This window comes from Solanum dulcamara, chromosome 7, assembly GCF_947179165.1.
Source record: "Solanum dulcamara chromosome 7, daSolDulc1.2, whole genome shotgun sequence".
Classification (NCBI taxonomy): domain Eukaryota; kingdom Viridiplantae; phylum Streptophyta; class Magnoliopsida; order Solanales; family Solanaceae; genus Solanum; species Solanum dulcamara.
In genome coordinates this window covers 40,158,910-40,176,889 of record NC_077243.1, presented here as the reverse complement: position 1 = coordinate 40,176,889, position 17,980 = coordinate 40,158,910, and the positions used below count along the sequence as shown (strand labels likewise).

The 17,980-nt window shown below is 37.4% G+C and overlaps 1 long non-coding RNA gene across 1 annotated transcript in view; it reads right to left on the bottom strand.

Annotated features, from left to right (window-relative positions):
* Positions 1-782: 782 nt before the first annotated feature.
* LOC129893765 (uncharacterized) overlaps positions 783-17,980 on the bottom strand; it is a 51,129-nt gene continuing 33,931 nt past the window's right edge. The window contains exons 2-3 of the long non-coding RNA XR_008767588.1: positions 11,337-11,391; positions 783-1,054 (exon numbers count right to left, since the gene is read on the bottom strand). This is a non-coding gene — a long non-coding RNA (uncharacterized LOC129893765). The remainder of the gene's footprint in view (positions 1,055-11,336; positions 11,392-17,980) is intronic.

The window sequence follows — 17,980 nt, the reverse complement described above, 5'->3', positions numbered from 1 at the left end:
CTTCATGTTGGGCTGACTAAGGAACAATTTGAGAAGAACTATGAACGGGATGAGAATATGACAAAAATAATGACTAAACTTGATTTTCTCTCTAAAACTGTTATGGGTGGAGGATACAAAGTGGTGAATACAGTAGAGTAAAATTTTGGGTTGAACACGAAAGATGCCAAGTTCATGCCATGTACAATGAGGAAGTGAAATTTCCAGTAAATAATCTGGGTGGGAACCAAGGTTGGAAAGAGGAATGAGAAAGTGGTTGGAGATATAGAGATCGGTGTGATAGAGATAATACTTGGAGATAAGGTCATAGTGATCGTGATAGATATGTCCCTCCTCATAAAAATCCCAAGGTGGAGAATGTTGATCCTGAAAATTTTTGAACGGAAGATATGATTTCTAGAATATTAAACAAGGTTGAGGGGTCTAACAAGGTGTTGAAGAAGATGAAACCATATTTTTCCTCCTTAAACTAAACAGTTACTTCACATTCGGTTTCAATCAATCAACTAGAAGCTCAAATGGGTCAGATTTCATATCATCTAAATCCAACGCCAAAAGGTGGTCTTCCAAGTGATACCATCGCAAATCCTAAAAATGAAAAAATGCACAATGTATGGTTATTTTGAAAAATAGTGGAAAAATTATCAGTAATGAAGGGCCAAATGTCACGACCTGACCTAGAGCCTAGTCGTAACACGGTGATCGAAACCCCGAAGGGCTCTAACCAAGCCTCTTATACATATCATAAGCATACATAAGGTAAAGTAAAAGCAGAAATATCATAAGAGAGTTTAAACCATGAATAGTAAATGAAGAATGTCACATGACAACATAGACTCGAAGCATTTGTCCAACTAGATGCCTCTATACATGAGTATGGGCAGGGGCTAAGACATGTCCCTAGCTAACCCTCAATATGAAACATAAAAAAAATTCTTTGAAATAATAACCAACTCGATGACTAGTCCCCAATAAATAAGGACTCACCACAAACACTGCCGGATAGAAAAGCTTAACTAGCCACGTGGACGAATATGATCTTCAACCTCTACCCCTACATTATGAGACAATGTAGGGAAAAAATATGTATTAGTAAATTGGAATGTACTAAGTATGTAGGCAATGCAATGCATAGAAATCCATGTTTGTACAAATGACCATTTTAAATAGCATGATAGGAGAAGTAGTAAAAATCATAAGTAGTCTTTAAGAAGGATCAATGCATAATAAACCATAAGAGTATCATATAAAGTAAAAGATAGTATTAGTCATTTAGAATATGAAAAAGACCATACATATATGGGATAGGAACCATAACCGACAATATGGCCATGCGAGCTATACCATAGAATCCCAATGTTACCCCTACATCGGAGAAAAGGGGGAGACTACTTGCCAAGGTAGACTCCTACATGCCTAAGTGGATCCACTAAGCGGTTGTGTGAACCGGGTGCTCACCCCTAGTTCTTAGACTCGGGTACTCACCTTCAAGCCTTGATATTTTAGGTACTCACCTCTTAGAGATTTGGGTATTCGCCTCTAATCCCTTTGTACCTACGGTGACACATAGTTTATAGGAGATGAGGTTGCTACTAGGGCTTTTGGTAGGCCCCCCCACCTCAAGTCCACTTGGTGCTAAGTCAAATCCCACGAAATACATGAGTAGCATAGAAATCATAATTGCATATATCATAGTCATGATCATAGGTTTGAAAATCATAGAGTAGATCTTTTTCATAACATAAGTGCAATGCGGACATTGTCCTTCCATAATACAAATCATACATACATAGACATAATTCATACTTGGAAAATCATAATCATAGCTTATACTTGAAATTAGGGTAAGAAATGAATGCATGATCAATTGACTTGAAAATCATGAAATTGACTTGAAAACATGCATGATCATAAACGTTCTTTCATCCCATATATAATTCATATAGATAATATCATTACGAAGTATAATTGAAAATACTCATATTTTACATCATGAACCCTAGAAATTAAACTAGGAAAATTCATGGAAAACTCTTCAATTCAATGCAATAACCATCAATTTATATAAAAATAGACTCATGATCATAATTTGAATCATAATTCATGCAATTGAAAGAGAGATCATAAAACTCATAAAATACCATACTTTAATTTGATAGAAAATCTTGAAAAATTAATGGGGCTTCATGGATGAAAGGATCCATGAATCAATACCCATATACTTTAAGTGAGAACACTAAATAATTTAGAAGAACTTGAGAGTTTTGATGGAGATCTTGAGTGAATTTACTTGGAGTCTTCAATAGATCCCTTGAGTGTCTTTTGTAGAGAGAGAAAATATTTGAGTAGGTGAATTGTAGAAGAATGAATAGAATTAGAGGTTTAGGTAAATTTATAAATTTGAATTAGGTCTTAAAAACATCTAGGTTCATTAGCTAATAATTTAGAAAAAATTCTAAAGTGCCCTTACTAAAAACTAAATTCGGTAAAAAATACATTGCCAGGTCCGCGATGCGGACTTGCCGCACACCTTACTATTTTGTGCAATTATTTCAAAAATCTATCTTTTGATATACGGTTCCTAAAAAGCCACTGAGACTATTTTTCCACAGGTTTTGACCTCCTGATCGATATTCCAAAATCAGATTTTCCAAAAGGGTTAAGAATAATTCATTACATGAGCAGTATATTCCCAAGGCAATCTTAAGGCACTTGTGAGCATTTTGAGGGATGTTATACCAAATGATGAAGCTGTGAGTTCGAGCAAAGGAAAGACCATGGTATTCGATTGTGATGAGCTAGTTGAAGAGCTCAATAATGACCAATCAAATGAAGTGAATGATGCATCAAAGGATATTGATTTTAGTATGTCTCAAAATTCCAATGTGGGTGTTATCCCACTGGTGGTTTCTACAAAGACATTTCCTAAAGTGAAGCCTCCTTTCCCTCAACATTTGAAAAAAAAGTTGAGGATATCAAGTTCTAAAACTTTCTCTCAATTTTCAAGACTCTTTCCATCAACTTGCCATTGGTTGAAGAATTATTGTAGATGATTTGTATGCCAAGTTTATGAAGGATTTAGTGACGAAAAAGCATAGTATGGACTTCAAAACTATTGAAGTATCTCACAACAGTAGCAAAATTATGTCGAGTATTATTGTGGTAAAGAAAGACAACCCCGGGGCATTTATGATTCCATGTACTATAAGGTTGTACCAATTCATCAAGGAACTTTGAGATCAAGGTGCAAGTATAAAATTGATGCCCTATGCCATCTTTAAATAACTCAGTTTAGGTGAACACAAGCCAACTACTATGTGATTTCTCATGGCCAATCAATCTATCAAATTCCCTATTGACATTCTCTATGACATCTTGGTAAAGGTTGATAAATTCATATTTCTAGTGGATTTTGTTATTCTTGACGGTGAAATTAATGCAGAGGTGCCTATTAATCTTGGTAGATCATTCTTGACTATCGGAAGAGCATTGTTTATGTGGGTAGTGGTGAAATAAAAGGGTGAATGGTGAGGAAGTGAATTTTAATGTGTGCAAATCGATGAAGCAACTGGATGATCTTCATGTCATATCAGTTATAGATGTTGTTGACAAAGTAGTTGAAAGTGTGAAAAAAGTCTCTAGTGTTAGGGAATCCTTCGCGGCTGTTCTATTGAACCTTTATGGTGAAGAAATACTCGACTATGATGAAGTGGGGGATTCATATTTGGACATTAGGTCCTACCCCACGAAATCCGTAAGGCTGGAGATTGACTTAAAAAATAGAGACACGCCACCCGCTAAACCATCTATACATGAACCACCCAAGCTTGAAATCAAGGTACTTCCATATCATCTTAAATATGTTTTCTTGGGGGACAATGATACATTGCCTATTATTATAGCTATTGATTTAGTTGATGAACAAGTAAAGGCTCTTGTGAGCTTGTTGAGGAAATTCATCAAGGCCATCGGGTGGATAGTTGATGATATTATAGGGATTCCCCTCAGTTTGTACACATATAAAATACAGTTCGATGTTGATATCAAACCAAGCATTGAGCACCAGTGGAGGTTAAATCCTCCTATGCAAGAGGTTATGAAGAACAAAGTCATCAAGTGGCTCGATACAGGTGTTGTATACCCTATTATCGATAGTAAATGGGTGAGCCTAGTACAATGTGTTCCTAAGAAAAATTGTATGGCATTTGTGCCAAATAAAAAGAATGAGCTTGTATCGATGCGCCTGGTGATCATTTGGAGGGTATGCATGGATTATCGAGAACTGAATGCTTACCCAAAAAAAATTCACTTTCTTATGCCTTTTCATGGACCAAATATAAGGTCCTCTTGCGTGTCGTAGTTGGTATTGATTTTCTGATGGGTATTCTGGGTATAAGAAGATTTTTATTTCTCTTGAGGACGAAGAGAAAACTACTTTCATGTGCCTATATGACATTTTTACTTTCAAGCGGATGCCTTTTGGGTTATGCAATGCGCCCACAAATTTTCAAAGATGTATGTTCTTTATTTTCCCCAACATGGTAGATGGCATGATAGAGGTCTTTATCGATGGTTTTTTAGTTATGGATGTTACATTTGATGCATGTGCAAAGATGTGTTAAAACTAACCTTGTTCTTACTTGGGATAAATGCCACTTCATGGTGAAAGAGGGTATCGCATTGGTTAACAAAATTTCAGAAGATGGTACTCAAGTGGATCAAGCAAAAGTTGAAGTAATTGCTCGGTTACCTCCTCCGATTTCGGTAAAGAGTGTCCGGAGTTTCTTTGGAGATGACGGGTTTTATCGAAGGTTCACTAAAGACTTATTTAAGGTGGCCTATCCGTTATGAAAGTTTCTCAAGAAAGAATGTGTGTTTGATTTTGATAAAGCTTGTGTCAATGCATTTTTGTGTCTTAAAGAGAAACTCATATCGACTCTGGTCAAGTGGTGTAGCTTATGGGGCTGATCTTGGCTAGAGATAGGGAATCTTATTCCACCTGGTCTACTATGCTAGGAAGACACTGAACGTAGCCCAAAAGAACTACACAGTTACAGAGCAAGAGTTGTTGGCGGTTGTTTATGCATTTGAAAAGTTTCTTGCCTATATCTTAGGTACGAAGGTAGTGGTTCATACAGATGACACCACAATCCATTATTTGATGGAAAAGAAAGATGCTAAACCTACATTGATCAGTTGGGTGCTATTATTGCAAAAATTTGACTTTGAGGTCAAGGATCGTAAGTGTTATGCCCCGTACTTCTGAACTTCGGAAAGCCTTCTTAAACTTCAGCAAGCAAAAAGAAAAGCAAATCCTACAATAAGAGAGAAAAACGTGACGGCTTGGAGGAAAAAATAGGTAAGTCCCGATTTCATTCTGTAAATTAATTATATAGAATATATTAAAATGATATGGAGGTATTATAATTATAAAATCATAGCTTGGTGCAGCCAAAATGGACAGCAAACAGTCCACACACTTTCAGCGCGACTAAAGGTTTCCGAGGCGCAATTTTGGCTAGTTTTGGCCAATTTTGGGTAAGGTAAGGTTTCTCCTTTAAATTTGAAATTTATGGGGTTGATATGTAGTGTATTATATACCTTTTATACTTCTGGAAGTATAAAAAAAGGTCGTGGAAATGCTCGACGATAGAAACAATTAAAATTGAAGTCGTCGTAGTTAAATTGTAGTCGAAATGAGGCGTTGTGTGTGTGGAGGCTGCTTCTGGCTGTGTGGTGTATGTTTCAGGCCTAAATGTGTCCTAAAATTGGTGGGGGAGCTTCTAGTTGTAGCCACATGACCCCCTCCCCACTTCGTACGGTTAAAGGTTTCACAAAATAGAAACTAGAAACCCTATTTTGGATATCATAATTTAGAGCGAGTCATTCGGAGGTTGTAATGTATAATGTTGCCAATTTTTCTATATATATGAGCTGCTGTTTATGTTTTTGGTTTGATGTAGGTATGACGTGATTTAGAATTTTAATAGGGAACATTGTAGGGGAGGTGCTGTCCGATTTTTGTTCACGCCTTAACTAGTTAAGGAACTAGTCGAGAAGGCGAGCTAGGAAATGGGGTTTATGAATACTCGTAAGTAATGTAAGATACTGAAAGATCTAAAAATTTTGATGTTCATATTGATTTTATGTTACCTAGGTTCACGAGATGACAAGGCGACCGGGACAAAGACTAACCCATAACAGGTATGTAGAGCTGTCCTTCTTTTCTTTTGGCATGTATTAGATGTAAGTTATGAATGATATGTCTATGATATTTGGGATTCAATCCATTCATAAAGCCCTGAGTATAAATCAAAACTCTCGTTAGCTTCTTGATGTTAGGACTCCTATAATGATTGAGTCGTTACCTTATAAGCTCTCTATGTAGTGAAAAGTAATACATGTAAAACTTATTTCTCCTTTCTCCTGGAATGACTTTACTATAAGTAGTATACAACATGGGTTTAGAGGTGACTCCATTTATAAGTTCTAGGTATAACTCGTGACTTGTAGTCACTTATGAACATTAACGGTCTGAAGGTAGTTAAACTACTGTCCTCGAGCCTATTATATAATGAATAGTAAGTGGAGGTACCAGCTCCTCTTTTTTAAAGGCTCTACAGTGATAATGATCTCTGATTGCATGAGTGAGTCTCTGACTATATGAGTTGTGTTTCTAATTGCATAAACTATACTTCTGATTTCATAAAGTGTGTGGCATTATTTTGATGCATGTTTGTGATCCCTGCGGCCCCAACTGTTGTAAAACCTAATGACATCTAAAGGGGTACCTTGGATAATTACTCCCCTGGTCTTCACATGATAGTTCGCTTGACGGTTTTATTAAGTCTTAAATAATGACTTAGTTGCATATGGTTTTTCACTACTCTACTCATGCATACTGTAACCTATCCTTCCTTGAGTCCCACAATGGGCTGAGAACGTTATCGTGCATAGTTTTACTACTTCTTTCACCATGTCCCGGGCTGGATGTGTATAGTTCCATACATGAAGAGACGATTTCATACGTGAGGTGTGATATATATTATATATTATAACGATATGATTATTCACCGAGTCTCAGGCCGGCTGTAATGTCATGATATATGTGGCGAAATAAGGAAGGAACACCGAGTCCCTCCCTAGAGGGCCAGATACGGTATGTATATTATGATAGTACGCTATAGACGTACACCACTCCATTCACCGAGTCCCTCACTAAAGGGTCGGATATTTTATGTAGGCATGCATATAAGAATAGTGTGATACATTTGTGACCCCGAGCCTCATAATGAACCAGATGTAATACAATGATATATACGATAAAATTATACCATATACGATGATGTAATGCTGTATAGGATGATATGATGAAGTAATACATGATGATACGATGACATATAAATGTGATGAAATAGTTATGACACCGAGTTCACTAGAGGGCTGGGCACAGTATATTATGATGTATATGATTACGTGTCTTAAGGTGTAGGTACAGTAATTTGTTAATTGTTATACTTGTCCCCTGCATCCCTATTTCAGTTATGGTCTCAGTTATGATGTGTTATGCTTTACATACTCAGTACATATATCATACTGACCCCTTTTTTTTTGGGGTGCTGTGTTTTATGCCCGCAGGTACAGATATTCATATTGGGAATCCGCCAGCTTAGGGTTTCCACTCAGTGATGTTGGAAGTGCTCCATTATTCCGGAGACTAACCTTTGATACTGGTCATTTGATGTATATATGTTTTTTTATTCAGGGGTACGGCGGAGGCCCTGTCCCGCCATATGTTATCGTTACTATTCTTAGAGGTCTGTAAACATGTGTATATGGGTAATGTGTGAGTTTTGTGCGATTATAGTTGTTCGATGAGTTGTAAATGTTACTATGCTATGGCAGTCCTGTCGACTGGCTTTCCCTTTCATGACATGATGCATGAAAGAGGCTATACGTGTATGAATATTTTATCACCCACTGGGTTCATGTGTATAGTTCTTATATCTGATAGATACATATATGGGGGTACAGGTCGGACCACAGTCGCGGCTCATGAGGTTGGGTCGTGACAGTAAGGGTTGCAAAATTTGGGAGCCGATCATTTATCAAGACTTGAATCTGATGTGGTGGTATCCAGATAAAAAAAGATTGATGAAGCCTTTCCTGGTGAATCAGTGATGGAGATATCTCATAGTTCACTCCCATGGTATGTAGATTTTGCCAACTTTATAGCATGTGGGATTCTCCCAGATAGTTTGAATTTTTACCAATGCAAAGGTTCCTTTTTAATGGAAAGAAATACTATTAGGATGAACCCTATTTGTTTAGAGAATGTGCCATCCATATGATCTGGAGATGTGACTCGAAAATAGAGGTTAAACCAATCCTTACTTCTTATTATTCATCGTCAGTCGGTGGTCACCATAGTAGGGTCTGAACTACAGAAAAGGTTCTTCAAAGCGGCTACTATTGGCCCTACTTGTATCAAGACACTAATGTTTTTATAAGAAAGTGTAGAAATGACTCTCAACTAATGGAGTAGTCGAAGGGTACCCAAAGATCTGGAGAACCATTCAGTTTCACCAGTTTGAGCATTTCACTAGAGTCGAACTCCATATGTCTCGGCTTGGGTTTGTGAGTTTCGTGAGGCTTATGCCAATAAGCTTACAAAGGAAAAGAAGAAGGAAGTGCAACAGGTCCTCTTGAGATTATTACTATCTGAGGGAAGGATGTTAAGTGCAATCAAATAGATATTAATGAGGCATTGGGGTGCACATAGAGGTACCATCATTTCTTGGCAGATATGATAAAAATCAGCATGTTGGATTATCTAAAGGGTTGGTTGGAACCCCTTATTTCTTATATTAACCCCCTCCCCCCTCCTCCCCACTGTGGATTTAGGAGGGGGCTATGATAGAAAAGAAGGACCTCAACATTTCTAGGTGGTATTAATTTGGTTTTACTAGTAGCACTCTGATGCCTTCATAGAAAGAGTCAATTTTTTAGCATCCTAAGGCAGCTCTATTAGGTTGCATTATTGGTAGGGAGAGATCGAACTTGAGTGCGATCATCGTCCCTGAGATTTTCTTAAGGGTTATTCTAGGGACATTCGTAGGATTGAGATAGATTATCTAAGCGTTGTTGAGTGATGTGTCACATATTTACAACCTTTTCGATGCTCAAAAAAGTGAATTAATGTGTGTTGCAACCATGTTTTGTAGATATGATGTATGTTTTTTTTATGTTCCAGAAAAACTAAGTATCACACAAGTTTTGATAATTTTGTGGGTCTGAGTGCTTTTTGGCTGATGACTGAGGAATACAAGCCTCACCACAAACCATAATTCCTTGCATGGGTTGTGGTGGTTGGCGTAGTGATGATAAGAGAAGGAAGTTGTGCCAAAGAATTTGATGAAATATAACTCCACAGAACCCACCACGGACCGCAGTGTCTTGCACAGGCCATGGTAGGTATCGTATTACTAACCTTGTGAATATATTGTTGTTGTAATTTTGGCCAAGTGTAACTGCATGGAACCCATCATGGGCCATGGACCTCACTATGGACCATATTGTTTGATCATAAAGGCTGAGGGGAGAAGTTGGAGAGTTGACAAAGGCTATCACCACAGACTCCAGTACGGACCGTATTTAGTACAATGGGGAGTGATAATTGCCCGTGAAGAGATCAAGGTTTACATAGGTGAAGAGGCCAAGTTAAATATCATGAAAGCAGGACCTTAGACCGTTAACTTCAGAACGGTCTATAATGACCCAGCGTGTAAAGTGCCGACTTATGTTTTTCTAGTTGGTTTAGGATTTGGTTTTGTATTTCTATAAATACCCGAATTTATTTTCTTTTTAGGGTTCTGCATTTTATTGGTTTTTTGAGTATTTTGTGAAAATATTGAATATACACTCTACTATTTTTGGAGATTGATTCTTGTAATATCATTCCATTTTCATTCTTGATTTGTGGTTCGTGTGCTTGATTGAAGGTTTACTTCTTCATTCGCATAGGTATTGATTCATGAATTCTACATAAATTCTTGTTCTTTTACTTAAAATGAGTAGGTAAGCCCATAACTAGAGTTGTGCGAACCATGACAACTTAATTGGATAGGCAAATCTAAAATTGATATTCGTGATTTGTTTTTACAAGTATAGTGATTTCTTTATTTAAAAGTCTTTCTTAGTGAGTGCACGCATTAAGAACTTGCCCGTATTCATTGCTTTCCTAGGGAGAAGTAGTGATTGGGAAAAGAATATCACAATAGTAATTCAAATAGTCTGACTTCGAAGGAAGGGATAAACTTCGTCTAAGTTACTTGAGACTGGGAGGAAATAGTACTTTGAGATCTAGAGCAAGGCATAGTAAAGCATACATTCTGAGATCGGGGAGGAGATGAATAAGATACATCTAAGAAGGACCGAGAGGTGAATTATATGCTACCTAACTCACTAGATTTTGCATGGAATACATTGAACGATATCATGAATAGAAATTGTCTATTAAGTTACATGTCATGGGGAATACAATCCTAGCTAAATTCTCATATTGTTTACAACTTAATTGTAAGTTACTTTGCTAAAACATCATTCTGTTACTAAATTAAATAACCAAACCTCCCATTTAACTTTATGTACTTTTTTCAGGAAATAGCTACTACAACTGAATATTGATAGCTAATAGAACTTGTTTCCACCTATTCCCTATGGGTTCGAATCTGACTCTTAGTTGGGTAAAATATACTACTAAGGATCATCTATATCTCTTTCGAGAGGTGTAATTGAATGTTATCATTTAGGCACAGAGGAGAACACCATCGGTTGATACTATGCCAGTTGTAGATATAGAGTCTCTAGAGGCAGGTACTACAACTATCGCTCCTACTATACTGGGAACATCTTCTACCCCGTCTACTTCCGTAGTTCCTCTAACAAGTTCCACATCTTGGCCTCCTTTGACACAGGCCACGCTATACCGAATATGCAATTTTACCCACTTAGTGGATTTGAGGGTGTCACGACCCAAACTAGGGCCAAGCCACAACATGGAGATCGGGATACGAAGGACCCTAACCAAGCCATCTTAGCATACATTTCATTCATAAGGTAAAGAAACATAATGAAATAAGAGGAAGTAATCAACTCAACAGAATTGGACTAAGTAGATATCCAGCCCGGACTATATCATATAACATCTAAACATGCCTCTAATCTAGTCTTTGAGGGGTCTTACGACAAGCTCCTAGCTTACCCAAGCAATAATAAGAAGTCAAAAGATAGAAACAAGAAACAATGTCAGTGCCCTCGATAAGATAAGGACTCACCAACTCTTGATATCTAATCAACTCTAGCCACGAATAGGATGGTCGTGAGTGTCGTCTGCCCCAAAATTATGAGACAATATAGTCAAAATATGCATTAGTATGTTTGAATATACTAAGTATGTGAGTTATGCATAAACAAGTAAAGGAACGTAAACAATATGCCATAAGATGCATGACCAATCATAATGAATATGAGTAAGGCTTAAAAGTATTTGAAAATATATGAAACTCATGGTCAATGCATATCATAAAACTTCATCAGAAGAATCATAACTTGACATTTAACTAGTATAAGATAGGACCTTTAACCGATATAGAATACCATGTGATCTATTACATGGAATCTGGTGGAACCCTCATCGAGAAGGAGGAGGCTACCATGCAAGGGTATATCCGTCATGTTACTCATCTCAACTGAAGTCAATTGTGTTATATATGGATCTACTAGCTAGGCCATAAAGGCAACCTACGTGGGCAACATAGTTTGGGAATTTTGGTTGCTACTAGGATTTCCTTGGGTAACTAGCTGCGTTATCAGACCGAACCTCACCTAGAATCCCTCTCAGTTCTTAGTCAATATCCTAACAGAATCTCATAAAACATGATCATAACATAGTAGGGAAATATATTAACTGCCTATCAATCTATCTTTATAAAATATATTAAGAATAGCTCATTAACTTTAGTGATTCATACAAATTCATATCTTCAGTGACAATTATACTTATCGCCATCGTTAACATGATTGTGTGAGAATTGGAATTATCACATCATAATAACTTCTTTGATCTTAACTTTGATCATCATCATAACTTTCATCATAAAATCATAATCTCAACTTTAAATCATAGAAACTTTATTAAAAATCATTAAACTAATAATCAATCATAAAATCATCTTTAACTTTCATAATCACGACTTGAAAATAGCTTTATGAATGAACATTCATAATTCAACTTAAAGCCATGTAATTCAAATGAAAGCATGCATACAATGATCATTGATAATATCTAAAAATAGAATTAAATCAGTCCAATGCAATTCATCAAAACTAGGGTTTATAATCAATTGAAATAGAAAGAAACTTTTGAGGAAACTTTAGGACTTCATGGGTGAAAGGAACCACGAATCAATCCCTACATACCTTGGTAAAATCAACTAAAAAAATGAAGAATAACCTTGGAGTAATGTGAAACCCTAGCTTAAAATTTTGGAGAAGAGCTTGAGAGGGTTTGTGATCTTGCCTTAGGATAATTTAGGTGACTGAATTAGAATAGAAGAAATTTTAAGAATTAGATATATAGAGAGAGAGACTTTGAACTTGGCCAAAAAAGTATCTAGATACCTTAAACTGAACCTTGAGAATAGACACAAATGCCCTTCATTAAATCTAAACTTTTAACCTTATGGATCAACTCTACGAGTCATAGAAGAGAGGACGAGTCATCAAGACGACTCATCTTGCAGGTCCAAGAAATGGGCTAAAAATTGAGCCTCTGAATTTTTGGAATGAGTCATTATTATGACCCCGTAGAGTCGTCTACGAGCTGTAGAATTACTCCATTATGTAGGTCCCAAAACCTGCAACTTTGAGAGTCTCTATTCTTTTGTTATGAGTCATTTCTATTATTCTTAACAACTTCTACGGACCGCCCTATCATGTAGTAGACTTGTCCTTGAGGGACCTCTAAAATAAGGTATCTGAACTTGGTTTACGAGGGGTTTTAACAACCCATCAACAAGATGATGACTCATCCTACTGAGTAGTAGAACCTCTCCTAAGGGAAACACCTTACATTGCTCGAGAGGTCACTCTACGACTCACCTTTATGAGTTGTAGAGTGACTTGTGAACATGAGTCAGTTTAAAATTTTGAGATTTTTCTCCTCGGTTTCAAATTTCCAACTTTTGGGGTCTTACATAGGGCCTTGATACTTAAGCCTTTTGTTCCCTCCATGATTTCCATGGCTATTCAGGCTGCCCTTGCTCCTTTATGGGTTGAGGTAGAGGGACTGCATTCCAATTTGACTAATATTGCCAAAAGCTAGATACTCTCACTACTTGAGTTGAGGTGCGATAAAAGAATAGGGTATATTCTACTGATTTGGAGTCCATACGGACAAACATTATAGGTTTAAGGAAGGATATGGATGAGCTTAGGTCCACAGATATCACTATGTTGTAGAGTGGTGTTGATACCCCGAGGGTCTGAGTTCTAAGGTCCCACCAGATTAGGGAGTTGGTGTAGCAGTTCCTCCAACTTCTATTATCGGAGTTGATTCAGATGTTGGTGATGGTGATGAGAATCCTCCTAAGACGAATGAGGAGGACTGGGGTTTGACTAAGCAGTAGGTCGAGGACAAGTAAGAGGGCCTTGCTGATTTTGAAGATGTGCTGCTTTAGGTAGCTATAGAGCGTTCACTAGCTGATCCATTCCCTGTGGCACCACCTCCTGCACCTACTAGTGAGACATCAGGCACTGATGCCCTAGTTGAGGGCGCACCTGTAGTCCAGAGATCTCGTTAGGCTTATCCTGGCAGGGGGATCCTTATATCTATCTCTTTTACTTTCTGTTTTTATTTTCACATTGAGATCACTCCTTTTCTTTTTTTTGTAGGGTGAGGGTACCTTAGGTACCTAAACCATTTACATTTTGTTTTGGATACTTTTCCATTTTGGGTTGTAAATAGTATTTTGTTGGATTGTTTGTATATATTTAGTTTTCAAAAATTGTCATTTACTCATCTACTTAATATATTATGGTCGTGTCTAATGTTTATTTGTACATTTGAGAACCAGTCTTGATCAATATTGATGACTTAAATAGTTCTCTTGATGAATGACATATTTTGTGTGATTCCAAGAAGGAAAAAGAGGTCGCATAAGTCTTGTATGAACTCTTGGCATATCATTGTGACTAATCGAATGTCAAGTGTGAGTCTTACAATGATCATTGCATTCGAGCTTAAAATGTAGATTTGTGTTTGACATTCATGCTAGAATGTAATGTGTGTTGAGGCTTACTTAAAAGATATGCATGAGGTCACCTAGAACTTACCATGTTGGTCTGATCAGTTAGAATTGGTGATTGAAAGAAATGATCTTAGGCATGATTTTTATGAGTGACCCTTAAATCTCCTTAACCTCTTGTGATTCACTTGTTAGCGAGTGAACCTAATTTGCCACCATTTGAGCCTAACCTTTTCTTTGGATGAAACTTAAACCCAAATTATTGAACCGGTTCTTGAAACTCCATTATTCTACCTACCTATAAATTCCTTGGAGCATTGGATATTTTGAATAGCCAACTTAGGCCAAAATCCTAAGTTGATGGTGTGGTAAAGTTAGGAAAGAAGTTGGAGAGATGGTTCGTGAAGGATCAACCTTGGAACCCCCTCCACATAAAAGAAAAGAGAAGAAAAGACTTGAAAAAGGAAAGAAAATGAGGCAAGTTGTTATGATGTTTCAGTTACAAATAAAAAGGGGAGGGAAGTGTTACACCCCACGCTTTTAAAATGCGGAATGTCTCATAAGATCCTTAGACATTATCATGTAAGTCGGATATGCTACGATACTATCAAACGACTCTAAGGAAGGGAGAATGTGATACCCCATAGTAGAGAAGGTTGGAAATGGAGTCATTAAAATCTAGAAGGAATTGGAGGCCAAGTAATGAGTCGTAGGACTCGATTTACATACATAAGCTACTAACTTGGAAGTCTTACATACTTAAGCTATTGGAGTACGTACCAAGCTTGCGTAGCACATATTACATAGGCTCTTAAAATAAGATAATATTACGAACCTATGAGAGGGAGCAAAAACTAGTTTCCGAACATACGAAAGTGAAGCAATCAGGTGACAAGCAAGCACCTCAAGCAAGAAGGTTACAAGAATGTGGCGGCATGTGATAGGTTGCATGAACCTAGGTGGCGTCCTAGGGGGCTGCCACGTGTCACCCCTAAGGGGATGCCACGTGGAACCTTTTAAAGAAGTGTATATATGTGGATTTGGATGACTACTAACTCATTCTCATTCTATTTGGAGCTGAAACTCCAGCAACCAAAAGAAGAGGAACAACGTGAGAAATAAAGCACAAGGCAGCCTTGGTTTCTAAGGATCAAAGGTAATTTCTTAAATTATTCTTCGTGAATTAATTATATACGGTGTTCCTTAAGTACGTGAATATGTATATATGTATTTTACGATGTCTACGGAATCAAAACTTCAGCTTTACAATTGGAAACTTAGAAGAAAGAAGAAGAGAAAAACATTGGAGACAAGAGAGAGGGGCTACGGGTTAGGCCTATTGGAGGTAAGCCTCCGAGTTTCATTCCGCGAATTAATTAATTATTATATCTAGTGGTTATATAGTGATGTTTAATAATGAGAAAATCCAATTTGAGGCAGCGAGGAAGTCATACAAATAGCCCGCTCAATTTCAGCGCGTTTGGAGAAGTTCCGAGTTGCGATTTGATAATTTTGGCCAATTTCGGATAAGGTAAGGTTTCTCCTTTTAATTTGGACTTTATGGTGTTTTTATGGAGTGTTTTATACTCCCTATATGTGGCTGTAAATGTGAAAATGGTATAGAAACACTTGACTTTCGGAATAAACAAAATTGGAGTCGCTATAGTTGAATTGTCGTCAAAGTAAAGTGTTGTTCTTGTGAGGTGCTGCTGAAGGGGTGTGGATGGTTGTTGCAGGTATAAATATTCTCTAAATGAGGTGGGGGAGCTTCTGGTTTCAGCCATACGATCCCCGCTTCGTACGGTTAAAGGTTTTGCAAAATGGAAACTAGAAACCCTATTTTGATATCGTATTTTTGAGCGAGTCATTTGGAGTTATGTTGTATATTGTTGGTATGAATTACGTAAACATATGTTGCAGGTTGTTGTTTTTGGTTGGCGATAGTGTTTAGGGACCTAATTGGAAATTTGGATAGGGCACATTATAGGGGAGGTGCTGCCCAATTTTCGTTAATGCCTTAACTAATTAAAGAACTAGTCGAAGAGACGAACAAGGAAATAGATTCCATGAATGCTAAGGTGCAACCTAAGATGCTGGAAAGCTAAGAGTGGTTGATATTCGTATTAATTTTATATTGAATAGGTTCAAAGGACGATGAGGCGAACGGAATAAAGAGTAACTCACAAGAGGTATGTAAGTCTTTCTCTTTGCATGTTTTGGTATAAGTTCATACAGCTATCTTTCTTTCCTTTTGGAAAGTTTTAGCCTTAAGTGAAATATGTGTGGAATGTGGGGATAGTTCCATTCCCAGAACTCCAAGTACGCCTCATAACCCCTATCCACTGTTCAATATTAGAGTTTCTATAAAGATTAAGTATTGCCTAGTAGGGCTTCTATGTGTTAGAATATAGTGTGTGAGAAGCTCTCTCTCCTTTCCATTGAGATATATTTGATGCGAAAATGAGATTACGATGCCATAGTGGTTCACCAAGCCCCATGATGGGCCGGGTACAAAATATGTATATGCAGATCACCTGAGGGAAAGTACACACTATATAGGGCTTATTCTCTTTCTTCTTTTGGGCATGTCTTTGTCTTAGTTGTAAGTGGAATATGATCTGAGCTCCGGGGTAACTCCATTCTTAGCATCTCCTGTTTACTTTTGAATATCAAACTCTAATAGTAGTTGAACTATTTTCCTGGAAACTTTTATATGTTAAAGATATACCAAATATACAAGCTCTGAGTCGTAAAGACTATACGAGACTATGTGTTTTGATTTCATAAATTATTTGTCCCTACGTTAATACATGTCTAGGGTCCCCGAGATTACTTTTGAGATAGCCCATAATGGCATTTAGAGGACGCTCGAGATGACTACTTCGTTACTCGAGTCATCAAACAAAAGATCAACTTTCTTATTCTATCGGGTCTCTGATAATGATTTAAATTGCATATATTACTCACTACTCTACTCGTGTATACTGTAACACTTCTTTCACCGAGCCAGGTCCGTTCGTGCACAACTCACTGCATTGTCCACTGAGCCCTTCACTAGAGGGTCGGGTACGTATGTATATATATATGATGATGATGTGTTGCAATAAAGTGGTGATGGCATCGGGCCTATGATGATCCCACATATATAATTCACCGGACCCCTAAAAGGGCCGGCTATATTGTATAATTTGAGCATGCATGCTTTCATGATTCACAAAGTACATGTACAGGTTTCCAATTTTGATATTTTATCCCCTGCTTCTCTACTTTGGATACAATTCCTGTTGTATTATGTTATGTTTTACATACTCAGTACATATGTTGTACTGACCCCCTTTCTTCAGGGGGCTGCATTTCATTTTCGCAGGTACAAGTACAGGTTTTGGAGTCCGTCAACTTAGGATTCCATTCAAGCTCAATTGGAAGAGACTCCATTGTATTGGAGCCTAGTTTTGGATACGAACCATTGATGTATAAAATTATTTTGTCTATTCAAAGGTACGGTGGGGGCCCTGTCCCGCTATATGTTGTCGTTAATATTTTTAGAGATATGCAGACATGTATATGTGGGTTGTGTATGTCAGTTTGACTCAGCTGGGTCTACATGATATATGATATATGTTATTACGCTATGGCAGCCTTGTTGGCTTACATGCCCTTTCATGTTGTGATAC